Source organism: Salvelinus sp. IW2-2015, linkage group LG26 (genome assembly GCF_002910315.2).
Source record: "Salvelinus sp. IW2-2015 linkage group LG26, ASM291031v2, whole genome shotgun sequence".
Taxonomy (NCBI): domain Eukaryota; kingdom Metazoa; phylum Chordata; class Actinopteri; order Salmoniformes; family Salmonidae; genus Salvelinus; species Salvelinus sp. IW2-2015.
The window spans coordinates 28,335,219-28,349,173 of NC_036866.1; the positions used below are offsets into that span (position 1 = coordinate 28,335,219).

The window sequence follows — 13,955 nt, forward strand, 5'->3', positions numbered from 1 at the left end:
ATCCAGATAGAAGAAAGTGCTTGTTTTAGATAAATAATACATTTTCACAAAAATATAATTGTACTCACAATTCTAAACTTTCTTCATAAGGCTTCCTTAATGTAAATAGACATCAGTTAGCACAACCTAGTCAGAGTAGCCAGATATAGGAAAATGCATGTAAAATCAAAAGAAGCAATTTTCACGATCATTTTATTTAAACTTTAAATAGAGTCTTGAGAGCTTGTATTGTATGGAAGCATATAGCTGCCAAAACTAAATTGAAAATGTAAATTGGGTAAGGATAAATCAATAGCTAATTCGCAATTTATTTGACCATTTATGTGCGCATAATCCGACAAACTAATGCAAAAATCCAGTTTGCATATATTTTTTAATTTAAGTACTATTTGCCACATTTAAAATGAAAATAGTAGCCTGGTGGTTAGAGCGTTGGGCCAGTAACTGAAAGGTTGCTGGATCGAATCCCTGAGCTGACAAGGTAAAAATCAGTCGTWCTGCCCCTGAGCAAGACAGTTAACCCACTGTTCCCTGGATGCCGAAGATGTGGATGTCGATTAAGGCAGCCCCCCGCACCTCTCTGATTCAGAGGGTTAAATGCGGAAGACACATTTCAGTTTACGCATTCAGTTGTACAACTGACTAGGTAGCCCCCCCCCTTTCCTTTCCCATATAAGGAAATCAGTCAATTTAAATAAATTCATTAGGCCCTAATCTATGGATTTCACATGACTGGGAATACAGATATGCATCTGTTGGTCACAGATACCTTAAAAAAAACAGTCAGTATCTGGCGCGACCACCATTTGCCTCATGCAGCGTGACAAATCTCCTTCGCATAGAGTTGATCAGGCTGTTGATTGTGGCCTTTGGAATGTTGTCCCACTCCTCTTCAATGGCTGTGCGAAGTTGCTGGATATTGGCGGGAACTGGGATATGCTGTGGTACATGCCGTTTCAGAGCATCCTAAACATGCTCAATGGGTGACATGTCTGGTGAGTATGCAGACCATGAAAGAACTGGGACATTTTCAGCTTCCAGGAATTGTGTACAGATCCTTGCGACATGGAACCGTGCATTATCATGCTGTCACGTGAGGTGATGTCAGCGGATGAATGGCATGACATTAGGCCTCAGGATCTCGTCACGGTATCGCTATGCATTCAAAATGTCATAGATACAATATAATTGTCTTTGTTGTCTGTAGCTTTTGCCTGCTCAAACCATAACCCCACCACCACCATGGGGCACTCTGTTCACAATGTTGACATCAGCAAACCGCTCACCCACACAATGCCATACACATGGTTTGTGATTGTGAGGCCGGTTGGACGTACTGCCAAATTCTATAAAACGACATTGGAGGCAGCTTATAGAGAAATTGTCTGGCAACAGCTCTGGTGGACATTCCTGCAGTCAGCATGCCAATTGCACGCTACCTAAAAACTTGAGACATCAGTGGCATTGTGTTGTGTGACAAAACTGCACATTTTAGAATGGCCTTTTATTGTCCCCGGCACCTTGTGGAAAATGGGTAATGATCATGCTGTTTAATCAGCTTCTTGTTATGCCACACCTGTCAGGTGGATGGATTCTTTTGGTAAAGGAGAAATGCTCACTAACAGGGATGTAAACACACACCGGTGTCCTGGTTTCCATCTCAATTAATAAGTAAACCGATGAAGATCACATGCTATGGCTGGAGAGAAAGAAGGGGAAAGCAGGACAGGTTAAAGCAACATGATGGCGGCCCGAGCCCAGATATTAGCTTTCACCTGCTCTTTGACATTAATGTAACGGAATAGAGATTCCTGCTGAATGAATTGAATATTGAGCTACATGAGTTAGGGTTCTTATTTTCTAACATATGCACTTACAACTTAGCATAAAAATAATGATGTATGAAGATTGAAGAATTGACGCTAACCTGTTACGGCATTAACACAATCTGCCTCTTCAGGGTCACAAAGGGTGGAAATAGCCTTTTAGCCAATTGTAATACTTTAGTAAAAGTAAATATACCTTAATAGAAAATGAATAGAAAGTAAACTTAAGTCACCCAGAAAAAATACTACTAGTAAAAGTCTAAAAGTATTTGGTTTTAAATATACTTAAGTATCAAAAGTAAAAATCTGAATAATTTTTCAATCCTTATATTAAGCAAACCAGACAGTACATTTTTTATTGGATAGCCAGGGGCACACTCCAACACTTAGACATAATTTAAAAACGAAGCATTTGCATTTAGTGAGTCTAGCAGATTAGAGGCAGTAGGGATGACCACGTGTTCTCTTGATAAGTGTGTGAATTGGACCATTTTCCTGTAATGACATATAACTATAACTATTTTGCCAATTGGATTGGTCCCCTCTACCACAAGGAACCCCACTAATCTACCGACGGAAACGCACGAGGTGGCTAAAAACAGACCTCCATCTTCTGCCAGCTTGCTACCCATGGCCCGGCTAGCTGTCTGAATCGCCGTGACCCCAACCAACCTCACTAGTCACTGGACCCTTATGATCACTCGGCTAAGCATGCCTCTCCTTAATGTCAATATGCCTTGTCTATTGCTGTTCTGGTTAGTGTTTATTGGCTTATTTCACTGTAGAGCCTCTAGCCCTGCTCATTATACCTTATCCAACCTTTCAGTTCCACCACCCACACATGCGATAACATCACCTGGTTTCAATGATGTTTCTAGAGACAATATCTCTCTCATCACTCAATGCCTAGGTTTACCTTCACTGCATTCACATCCTACCATACTTTTGTCTGTACATTATACCTTGAAGCTATTTTATCGCCCCCAGAAACCTGCTCCTTTTACTCTCTGTTCCGGACGTCCTAGACAACCAATTCTCATAGCTTTTAGCCATACCCTTATCCTACTCCTCTGTTCCTCTGGCGATGTAGAGGTGAATCCTGGCCCTGCAGTGCCTAGCTCCACTCCTATTCCCCAGGCGCTCTCATTTGTTGACTTCTGTAACCGTAATAGCCTTGGTTTCATGCATGTTAACATTAGAAGCCTCCTCCCTAAGTTTGTTTTATTCACTGCTTTAGCACACTCTGCCAACCCGGATGTCCTAGCCATGTCTGAATCCTGGTTTAGGAAGACCACCAAAAACTCTGAAATCTTCATCCCTAACTACAACATTTTCAGACAAGATAGAACGGCCAAGGGGGGCGGTGTTGCAATCTACTGCAGAGATAGCCTGCAGAGTTCTGTCCTACTATCCAGGTCTGTACCCAAACAATTTGAACTTCTACTTTTAAAAATCCACCTCTCTAAAAACAAGTCTCTCACCGTTGCCGCCTGCTATAGACCACCCTCTGCCCCCAGCTGTGCTCTGGACACCATATGTGAACTGATTGCCCCCCATCTATCTTCAGAGCTCGTGCTGCTAGGTGACCTAAACTGGGACATGCTTAACACCCCAGCCATCCTACAATCTAAACCTTATGCCCTCAATCTCACACAAATGATCAATGAACCTACCAGGTACCACCCCAAAGCCGTAAACATGGGCACCCTCATAGATATCATCCAAACCAACTTGCCCTCTAAATACACCTCTGCTGTTTTCAACCAAGATCTCAGTGATCACTGCCTCATTGCCTGCGTCCGTAATGGGTCAGCGGTCAAACGACCTCCACTCATCACTGTCAAACGCTCCCTGAAACACTTCAGCGGGCAGGCCTTTCTAATCGACCTGGCCCGGGTATCCTGGAAGGATATTGACCTCATCCCGTCATTAGAGGATGCCTGGTTATTTTTTTTAAATGCCTTCCTCACCATCTTAAATAAGCATGCCCCATTCAAGAAATTTAGAACCAGGAACAGATATAGCCCTTGGTTCTCTCCAGACCTGACTGCCCTTAACCAACACAAAAACATCCTGTGGCGTTCTGCATTAGCATCGAACAGCCCCCGTGATATGCAACTTTTCAGGGAAGTTAGAAACCAATATACACNTAACCAACACAAAAACATCCTGTGGCGTTCTGCATTAGCATCGAACAGCCCCCGTGATATGCAACTTTTCAGGGAAGTTAGAAACCAATATACACAGGCAGTTAGAAAAGCCAAGGCTAGCTTTTTCAAGCAGAAATATGCTTCCTGCAACACAAACTCAAAACAGTTCTGGGACACTGTGAAGTCCATGTAGAATAAGAGCACCTCCTCACAGCTGCCCACTGCACTGAGGATAGGAAACTCTGTCACCATCGATAAATCCACTATAATTGAGAATTTCAATAAGCATTTTTCTACGGTTGGCCATGCTTTCCACCTGGCTACCCCTACCCCGGTCAACAGCACTGCACCCCCCACAGCAACTCGCCCAAGCCTTCCCCATTTCTCCTTCTCCCAAATCCAGTCAGCTGATGTTCTGAAAGAGCTGCAAAATCTGGACCCCTACAAATCAGCCAGGCTAGACATTCTGGACCCTTTCTTTCTAAAATGATCTGCCGAAATTGTTGCAACCCCTATTACTAGCCTGTTCAACCGCTCTTTCGTGCCGTCTGAGATTCCCAAAGATTGGAAAGCAGCTGCAGTCATCCCCCTCTTCAAAGGGGGGAACACTCTTGACCCAAACTGCTACAGACCTATATCTATCCTACCCTGCCTTTCTAAGGTCTTCGAAAGCCAAGTCAACAAACAGATTACAGACCATTTCGAATCCCACCGCACCTTCTCTGCTATGGAATCTGGTTTCAGAGCTGGTCATGGGTGCACCACAGCCACGCTCAAGGTCCTAAACGATATCTTAACCGCCATCGATAAGAAACAATACTGTGCAGCCATATTCATTGACCTGGCCAAGGCCACCACATCCTCATCGGCAGACTCAATAGCCTTGGTTTCTCAAATGATTGCCTCATCTGGTTCACCAACTACTTCTCTGATAGAGTTCAGTGTGTCAAATCGGAGGGCCTGTTGTCCGGGCCTCTGGCAGTCTCTATGGGGGTGCCACAGGGTTCAATTCTTGGGCCGACTCTCTTCTCTGTATACATCAATGATGTCGCTCTTGCTGCTGGTGAGTCTCTGATCCACCTCTACGCAGACGACACCATTCTGTATACTTCTGGCCCTCTTTGGACACTGTGTTAACAACCTCTCAGACGAGCTTCAATGCCATACAACTCTCCTTCCGTGGCCTCCAACTGCTCTTAAATACAAGTAAAACTAAATGCATGCTCTCAACCGATCGCTGCCTGCACTTGCCCGCCCGTCCAGCATCACTACTCTGGACAGTTCTGACTTAGAATATGTGGACAACTACAAATACCTAGGTGTCTGGTTAGACTGTAAACTCTCCTTCCAGACTCACATCAAACATCTCCAATCCAAAGTTAAATCTAGAATTGGCTTCCTATTTCGAAACAAAGCATCCTTCACTCATGCTGCCAAACATACCCTCGTAAAACGACCATCCTACCGATCCTCGACTTCGGCGATGTATGTACAAAATAGCCTCCAGTACCCTACTCAATAAATTGGATGCAGTCTATCACAGTGCCATCCGTTTTGTCACCAAAGCCCCATATACTACCCACCACTGCGACCTGTATGCTCTTGTTGGCTGGCCCTCGCTTCATACTCGTCGCCAAACCCACTTGCTCCAGGTCCTTTACAAGACCCTGCTAGGTAAAGTCCCCCCTTATCTCAGCTCGCTGGTCACCATAGCAGTACCCACCTGTAGCACGCGCTCCAGCAGGTATATCTCTCTGGTCACTCCCAAAGCCAATTCCTCCTTTGGCCGCCTCTCCTTCCAGTTCTCTGCTGCCAATGACTGGAACGAACTACAAAAATCTCTGAAACTGGAAACACTTATCTCCCTAACTAGCTTTAAGCACCAGCTGTCAGAGCAGCTCACAGATTACTGCACCTGTTCATAGCCCATCTATAATTTAGCCCAAACAACTACCTCTTCCCCTACTGTATTTATTTATTTTGCTCCTTTGCACCCCATTATTTCTATTTCTACTTTGCACATTCTTCCACTGCAAATCTACCATTCCAGTGTTTTACTTGCTATATTGTATTTACTTCGCCACCATGGCCTTTTTTTGCCTTTACCTCCCTTATCTCACCTCATTTGCTCACATTGTATATAGATATATTTTTCTACTGTATTATTGACTCTATGTTTGTTTTACTCCATGTGTAACTGTGTTGTTGTATGTGTCGAACTGCTTTGCTTTATCTTAGCCAGGTCGCAATTGTAAATGAGAACTTGTTCTCAACTTGCCTACCTGGTTAAATAGGTGGTGAAATAAATAAATAAAAATGTGACAGGCCTATGTCTCCCAGGGAATCTATATGGGGTAATCCTTTTGACGTCCATATCCTAACCTTGAACATTCCCTAACCTTGAACCTAACCTTTACCAAGGATCCCCGAAACTACCTGTGCCACTGGCTGCGAATTAGATGTGGGCGGGGCCACGTAACCACACCCCTAAATCTCTCTCGCTGTCCGGGTGTGCAATCTGTTTGTCTGTGTTCTGTGTGCATGTGCAGTGGGTTGGTAGCATTTTGTTTAATTCGATCTGTAGCCTAGTCAGACAACCGACGTGCCAGTGTCTATTCGGTTAAATCCAAGATAGCACTCGAGTCAGAGCAGCCGAAGCCAGCGCGTTTTTTTTACGGGGTGAAATAAAAGCTGTTTCGGGACCATCGCTAGGTGGGAGTGTTGGGGGCGCCGCCGATGTGTCACGAACAGGGTCGCGAGACTGACGAGTGGTCAGTTCTGGTCCAACTTTGCCGAACAAAGCCGTTAAATTCACGGTGGCAGAATCAATGACTGACTGAGTACTCTGGAGCAAGCAGCAGGGAGATCAATCAACATGTTCAAATCGTTCTTCCCGCTGAAGAAGCTGAGAAGGAGTCGGAAACATCTGCTATTCTTAGCTCCGCTGATGCTGGGAGCTTTCGCTGTTGACCAAGAGTTTGTAGCTACTAGTGTGTGGAGGATCACCAATAGCCGTGAGTAGGCTTTATTGGCCATCTGAACCGTTGCTATGATGATCAGCTTGTGTGTGTGTGTGTGTGTGCGCGCACTCGGAAGTATTGAATATTATTATTTATTTTTTCCGTTTTAGAATAAGGCTCTAACGTAACAAAATGGGGAAAAAGTCAAGCGGTCTGAAAACTTTCCGAATGCACTGTGCATGTGTGTGCAGGGCCGGCTCTAGCCTTTTGGGGGCCCTAAGCGAGATTTGGTTGGCGGGACCCCTACCTTGTGGTAAAACATTTCAGTGTCCCCCCCCTCTTGTCGTTGGAGAGAAATTTAAGTTTTAAAGCAAATTCTCTGCAATTCTACGCATTTTGCCATGGCACTGAGAAAACATTGCAATTTTATAACACATTTCATGCACTTCTACTCATTTTGCCATTGGGCAGGGAGAACACGTGCAGTTTTACAGCTAATTTCCTGCAATTCTGCACATTTCGTAATGATGAATCCAACGCTCTAACCACTAGGCTACCTGCCGCACCGGTATATGTTAATATGACATCTGAATGAGAATGAATAACAAAATCAATAGGGGCCCCCTGGAGGTCTGGGTTCCTAGGCACATGCCCTGCATGCCCAGCTGTTATTCAGCAATGATTAAGCCTACTGCAAGTTTAGCTGGCTAGACTAAATACCAATCTAAAAATTGTTAGCTGTCATGGCTAATTGAGTGACTGTAAGTGACTGACATAACAAGAGGAAAACTTCTGATACGCAACCAAATTTCTAAACTGCACCTGGTGTATTCTACCATTCTTACTCAACAAAAATTATAATTGAATCGGGGGCCCTAAGTGACCGCTTATGCACTGAACCGGCCCTGTGTAGGTGTACTGGTAGTTTTGTTCCTTACACTCTAAAATTAAAAGGTTTCTGGATAATACTTTTAAGGGTTCTTCAAATTGAAACTGTGGGGGAACCCCTATAAGTTCTTTGAAGAACCCTTTAAAATGGTTCTTCAAAGAACCTCCATTAATGGTTCCTCGAAGAGGGTTTATTTTTAAGGATTATTATTGTTATTATTGTTAATAATAATAATCAGCATCACAATATTTTAGTTGTCAGTCTTTATTATGATTTTAATGGCAAAGCAGATGATATATATATATATATATTTTTTTTTTTTTATATGAGGTAAACTCCCAGCAGAGCCCCAAGTCCAATGGGTACATCCTCTGGCATGTTGATGTCCTCTGTAGGCTATCCATAGCCAGAATGATTTAGCAGTGCATGGTGATCAAGATTTTCATTCGAGGTGTAGGGAGGGTGAAGTCTGAATACAAACAATTACAATTATACAGATGATTGTTGGTTAAGGGCTTGTAAGTAAGCATTTCACATGTTGTATTCGGTGCATGTTACAAATAAAATTTGTTTTTATTAACAAAAAGTGCACAACATTATTCATACCTTGGTTTTTGTGATAAATGTGAATGAAAAAACATCACTTTTAACAATGGTTTTCATACACATAGCTTTCCTTGTCCATAATGTAGAGGCCTCTTGGATTTTCATTGAAGAGGTAAGGGAGGAGGAAGATGGCTCATGCGACTGAGTGCTGTCAGGTTTTTCCCACGTCTAACCATCACTCTGGTTGTAATTCCGATGGTGTTCACAAGATGGCAGAAGGGTATGTGCAAAGTTTCAGACGGATAACTTGAAGTATGAGCAAACTACATGACATTTAGTGTGAAGTCACCCAGGTACATTTGGGCAAATCGTGAAGGAGACATTTGCATTCACATTAAATTTTTCTGCAAGAATATAGTCAAATCTGTATACTTGGACTTTGATTTAGCTTTTCCAGTATTAGTAGCCATATTATAAGTTCAACATTTGTAAAACAACCAGTTTTCATAACTTCATAACTCTCCATATTCTTATAATTTTTGTCCAAAAGGAAAAGTCTTGCTGTCGCACAAGGTTAGCAGCTACATTCTGCGACAGATACAGGGTTTCCGCATACTCCCGTAAAGCCCAGCTCATTGGCTATCTAGTTAGCTTTGTTTGACCCCGATTGATGTTTATTTGACAAAGTTACAGTCGATCAAGTGAAGATGGCCCGTGTCATCGGCGTGCCATGAAGGTGTCGCTCTCTGACCAAATTTGGTGTCCTATAGGATATACTACACCCCTAATAATATAGTGAAGTCTGGTTACGTTCTAGGATCTCTGAGGAATAAATACGGACGGGATATGACTGGTTGAAACAACGTTTAGGGTGAGATTTTCACAGATTCCTATCTTTGCAAATTGAACAAGTGGAAATACAAAATCAATCGTGCATGCTATATGGACCTTTTTTAGGATATGAAAAATGATTTTATCTAACAAAACGACACTTCATGTTATCGCTGGGACCCTTTGGATGATAAACCAGAGCAAGATTTCAGAATGTAAGTACACATTTAACCTTTAGAGGTGAATTTATCAAGCCTATTGTGGTGAAAAAAAGTGTTTTGTTGTTAGGAGCTCTCAAACAATAGCATGGCATTCTTTTGCAGTAATATATACTCTAAATTGGGCAGTGCAGTTTTATTAACAAGAATTTAAGCTTTCAGCCGATATAAGACACTTATATGTACCGATATTAGTTGTTTCTCTAAAATCTGCGATCGTGACAGAAGGCGCTGCATGATTTACAACTGTCCTGTTGACGGGACGCCTATCCCTAAGTTAGAACCTGCACCAGCTGTTGTCTCAAATTCAAATCGAAATGTTTCTGTTGAGCAGTTAGGTTCCTGCAAGAACCCCCAAGAACTAAAGAGGATCCTCAATGAACCCCAGCTCCTTTAGGGTTCTTGCAACAACCTTTTGGGTGCATTTTTCAGTGCCAAGAACCCTAAGGTTCTAGCAAGGCAGAGGTCCTCGGTTCGAGCCTCAGTGTGAGCCTAATCAGGAGGAAGTGGTACTTGCTAAGCAAGCGGTGTGACTTCCTTTACATGTAGATGCTAGTCTTTGTGGATGGCTTTTCTTTCCCACCGTCCTTTTGCTCCTGCTGTCTACACACACACACATTCGTTTGTAGCAGTGGTAGCCTCATACCTGGGGCTGGAGGGGACAGGGCTTTGGAACCCTGCTGTCAATACACGCACACAGGTGTGTTTGTGAAGAAGAGAAAATTAATAATACACCTCCCTCTGGACAAACACACACACAGTGCATTCCTGAGCCCCCTCCTCAGATGGGGCTATTCTCAGGAGCGCAACCCCCCAAACACACACACACACTAACCCTGTAGCACTGCCTCTATAAATACACACAGGGTAGCCTAATTGTATTTTTTTATTGTTTGTTTGTGTGCGTACACGCCTGGCTAGTGTTTCTGAGTCCAGAAGGCTGTTGTTGTTAACCAGACCCGATGCCTTTAGCTCAGCGGGTTAACCTGTCRACCCCCCCACATTCCACTGAAAAGGCAGCGCGCGAAATTCAAATATATTTTTTTGAAATATATAACTTTCACACATTAACAAGTCCAATACAGCAAATGAAAGATAAACATCTTGTGAATCCAGCCAACATGTCCGATTTTTTAAAATGTTTTACAGCGAAAACACCACGTATATTTATGTTAGCTCACCACCAAATACAAAAAAGCACAGACATTTCTTTCACAGCACAGGTAGCTTGCACAAAACGCCCAAATAGAGATAGAATTAGTCACTAACCAAGAAACAACTTCATCAGATGACAGTCTATAAACATGTTATACAATAAATCTATGTTTTGTTCGAAAATTTGCATATTTCAGGTATAAATCATAGTTTTACATTGCAGCTACAATCAAAATAGCACCGAAGCAGCTAGAACAATTACAGAGACCAACGTGAAATACCTAAATACTCATCATAAAACATTTATGAAAAATACATGGTGTACAGCAAATGAAAGACAAGCATCTTGTGAATCCAGACAATATTTCAGATTTAAGTGTTTTACAGCGAAAACACAATATAGCATTATATTAGCTTACCACAATAGCCAAACACACAACCGCATTCATTCACCGCAAAGGTAGCGATAGCGAAAAACAGCAGAAGATATACATTTATTCACAAACCTTGACAAACTTAATCAGATGACAGTCCTATAACATCATTTACACAATACAGATATGTTTTGTTCGAAAATGTGCATATTTAGCGGTACAAATCGTGGTTTTACAATGTGAATACGTAGCCAAACTGCACACAAATTATCCGGATATATTTCTGACACTCACCTAATCTAAATCAAAGAACTCATCATAAACTTTACTAAAAAAAATACATGTTGTACAGCAAATGAAAGATACACTAGTTCTTAATGCAATCGCCGTGTTAGAATTCTAAAAATAACTTTAGTACGACATACAGCTTACGTTATAGCGAGAACAGCGCCTGCAATGAGGGCGGAAAATGTACTAAACATTTTCCACAGAAATACGAAATAACATTATAAATGGTTCCTACTTTTGCTGAGCTTCCATCAGAATCTTGTACAAGGGGTCCTTTGTCCAGAACAATCGTTGTTTGGTTTTAGAATGTCCTTTTCTCCTGTCGAATTAGCAACCAAAGCTAGCCAAGTGGCACGAAGCTGTCCATCTTCACCAAACGCAGAGAACGGAAACCGCCAAAACTCCCGATAAACTTTCAATAATCTGATAAAACTATATTGAAAAAACATACTTTACGATGATATTATCACATGTATCAAATAAAATCAAAGCCGGAGATATTAGCCGTCTATAACGAAAGCTTTTCAGAACACAATCCAGGGTTCCTTCCCGCGCCTTGCTGAACAAAGGAAATAGTGGTCACGTCATTCCAAGAGCTCTTGTTCGACCTCAGATCAAGCTAGACACCCCATTCCACCTCTCACTGCCTCTTGACATCTAGTGGAAGGCGTATGAAGTGCATGTATATCCATAGATTTTTAGATTTCAAGCAAATGAATAGGAAGGCCCTGGAACAGAGCCTCGATTTCAGATTTTTCACTTCCTGACAGGAAGTTTGCTGCAAAATGAGTTCTGTTTTACTAACAGATATAATTCAAACGGTTTTAGAAACTTGAGAGTGTTTTCTATCCAATAGTAATAATAATATGCATATTGTACGAGCAAGAATTGAGTACGAGGCAGTTTAATTTGGGAACGATTTTTTACAAAGTGAAAACAGCACCCCCCTATCCCAAAGAAGATTTATTAACATGACCCTGAATCAAGCAGAGGACACTTGTTGGAACATCAGCAGTAGAGGGTTGTACGGGAAGCGAGAAGTGTGCATGTGTGTGTGTGCGCAGTATGTTCAGATTCGTATGTGTCATTTCCATTGTTATGACCAGCTGATTGTGTGTTTAGAGTTAGATTTATGATTTAACTTTGAACTAGAACCAAGGAGATAAAGTGTGTGTGTCTGTTTGTTTGTTTGTTTCTTGTAAATACTCCTAATTTTAGAGTGGCAGTTTGTTTCCCAACATTTCTCCCTRTCTCTCTGCTGCAGGTTTCAGTCCTGCCATTGAGGACAGTCCCAAGAGAAGACCTACCCAAGAAAGAGTGGTAAGGATAGGGGGAGAAGAATAGAGAGAGAGAGAGTTTGGAGTGGAGTGGAGGGCAAGGGAGAGTGGGAGACAGAATTTGTCACATACCAGTTTTTCCATACACACCTATCACAAAAAACAGAAAAGGAGTTACCTCATCTGTGTGTTCCAGGTTGGAGGTGATGTGGGGGAGGATTATTCAGAAGCCTGGCGTTCCAGCTACACCCCACAGCCCTGAAGGCCAGAGGTACATTATTCACCAACAGGAACCTTCCACAACCTGCCCAGGCTTGCCCAACAAGTAAGTGTGTGCGTGCGTGCATGCGTGCGCATAGAACTAGTGGAAGAGAGTCAGTGCAACAACAACAAAAAAGGGGATCAATGCAAATAGTCTGGGTAGGCATTTGATTAAATGTTCAGCAGTCTAATGGCTTGTGGGTAGAAGCTGTTTAGGAACCTTTTGGTCCCAGACTTGGCGCTCCGGTACCGCTTACCATGTGGTAGCAGAGAGAACAGTCTATGATTTAGGTGGCTAGAGTCTTTGACCCTTTTTAGGACCTTCCTCTGACACCGCCTGGTATAGAGGTCCTGGATGGCAGGGAGTTGGGCCCCAGTGATGTACTCGGCTGTACACACTACTAGAGGTCGACCGATTATTGGAGGACCAAAAAAAGCCGATACTGATTAATCGGCCGAATATTTGTAGTAATGACAATTACAACAATGCTCAATGAGCACTTTTATTTTAACTTAATATTATACATAAAATCTATTTAGTCTCAAATAAATAATGAAACATGTTCAATTTGGTTTAAATAATGCAAGAACACAGTGTTGGAGAAGAAAGTAAAAGTGCAATATGTGCCATGTAAAAAAGCTAACGTTTAAGTTCCTTGCTCAGAACATGAGAACATATGAAAGCTGGTGGTTCAGTATTCCCAGTTCTTCAATATTCCCAGTTAAGAAGTTTTAGGTTGTAGTTATTATAGGAATTAAGACACGTCGACTATTTCTCTCTATACGGTTTGTATTTCATATACCTTTGACTATTGGCACTTTAGTATTGCCAGCCTAATCTCGAGAGTTGATAGGCTTGAAGTCATAAACAGCGCTGTGCTTCAAGCATTGCGAAGATTTGCTGGCAAACGCAGGAAAGTGCTGTTTGAATGAATGCTTACGAGCCTGCTGCTGCCTACCACCGCTCAGTCAGACTGCTCTGTCAAATCATAGTCTAAATTATAATATAATAAACACATTAATACGAGCCTTTGGTCATTAATATGGTCAAATCCGGAAACTATCATTTCGAAAACAAAACGTTTATTCTTTCAGTGAAATACGGAACCATTCCGTATTTTATCGAACGGGTGGCAACCCTAAGTCGAAATATTGCTGTTACATTGCACAACCTTCAATG

General features: G+C 42.2%; 1 long non-coding RNA gene across 1 annotated transcript; it reads left to right on the top strand.

Annotated features, from left to right (window-relative positions):
• Positions 1-6,478: 6,478 nt before the first annotated feature.
• Positions 6,479-12,835, top strand: LOC139023059 (uncharacterized). The gene is made up of 3 exons (XR_011474202.1): positions 6,479-6,990; positions 12,502-12,557; positions 12,711-12,835. It is a non-coding gene; the product is annotated as an uncharacterized lncRNA (long non-coding RNA).
• The last annotated feature ends 1,120 nt before the right edge of the window (positions 12,836-13,955 follow it).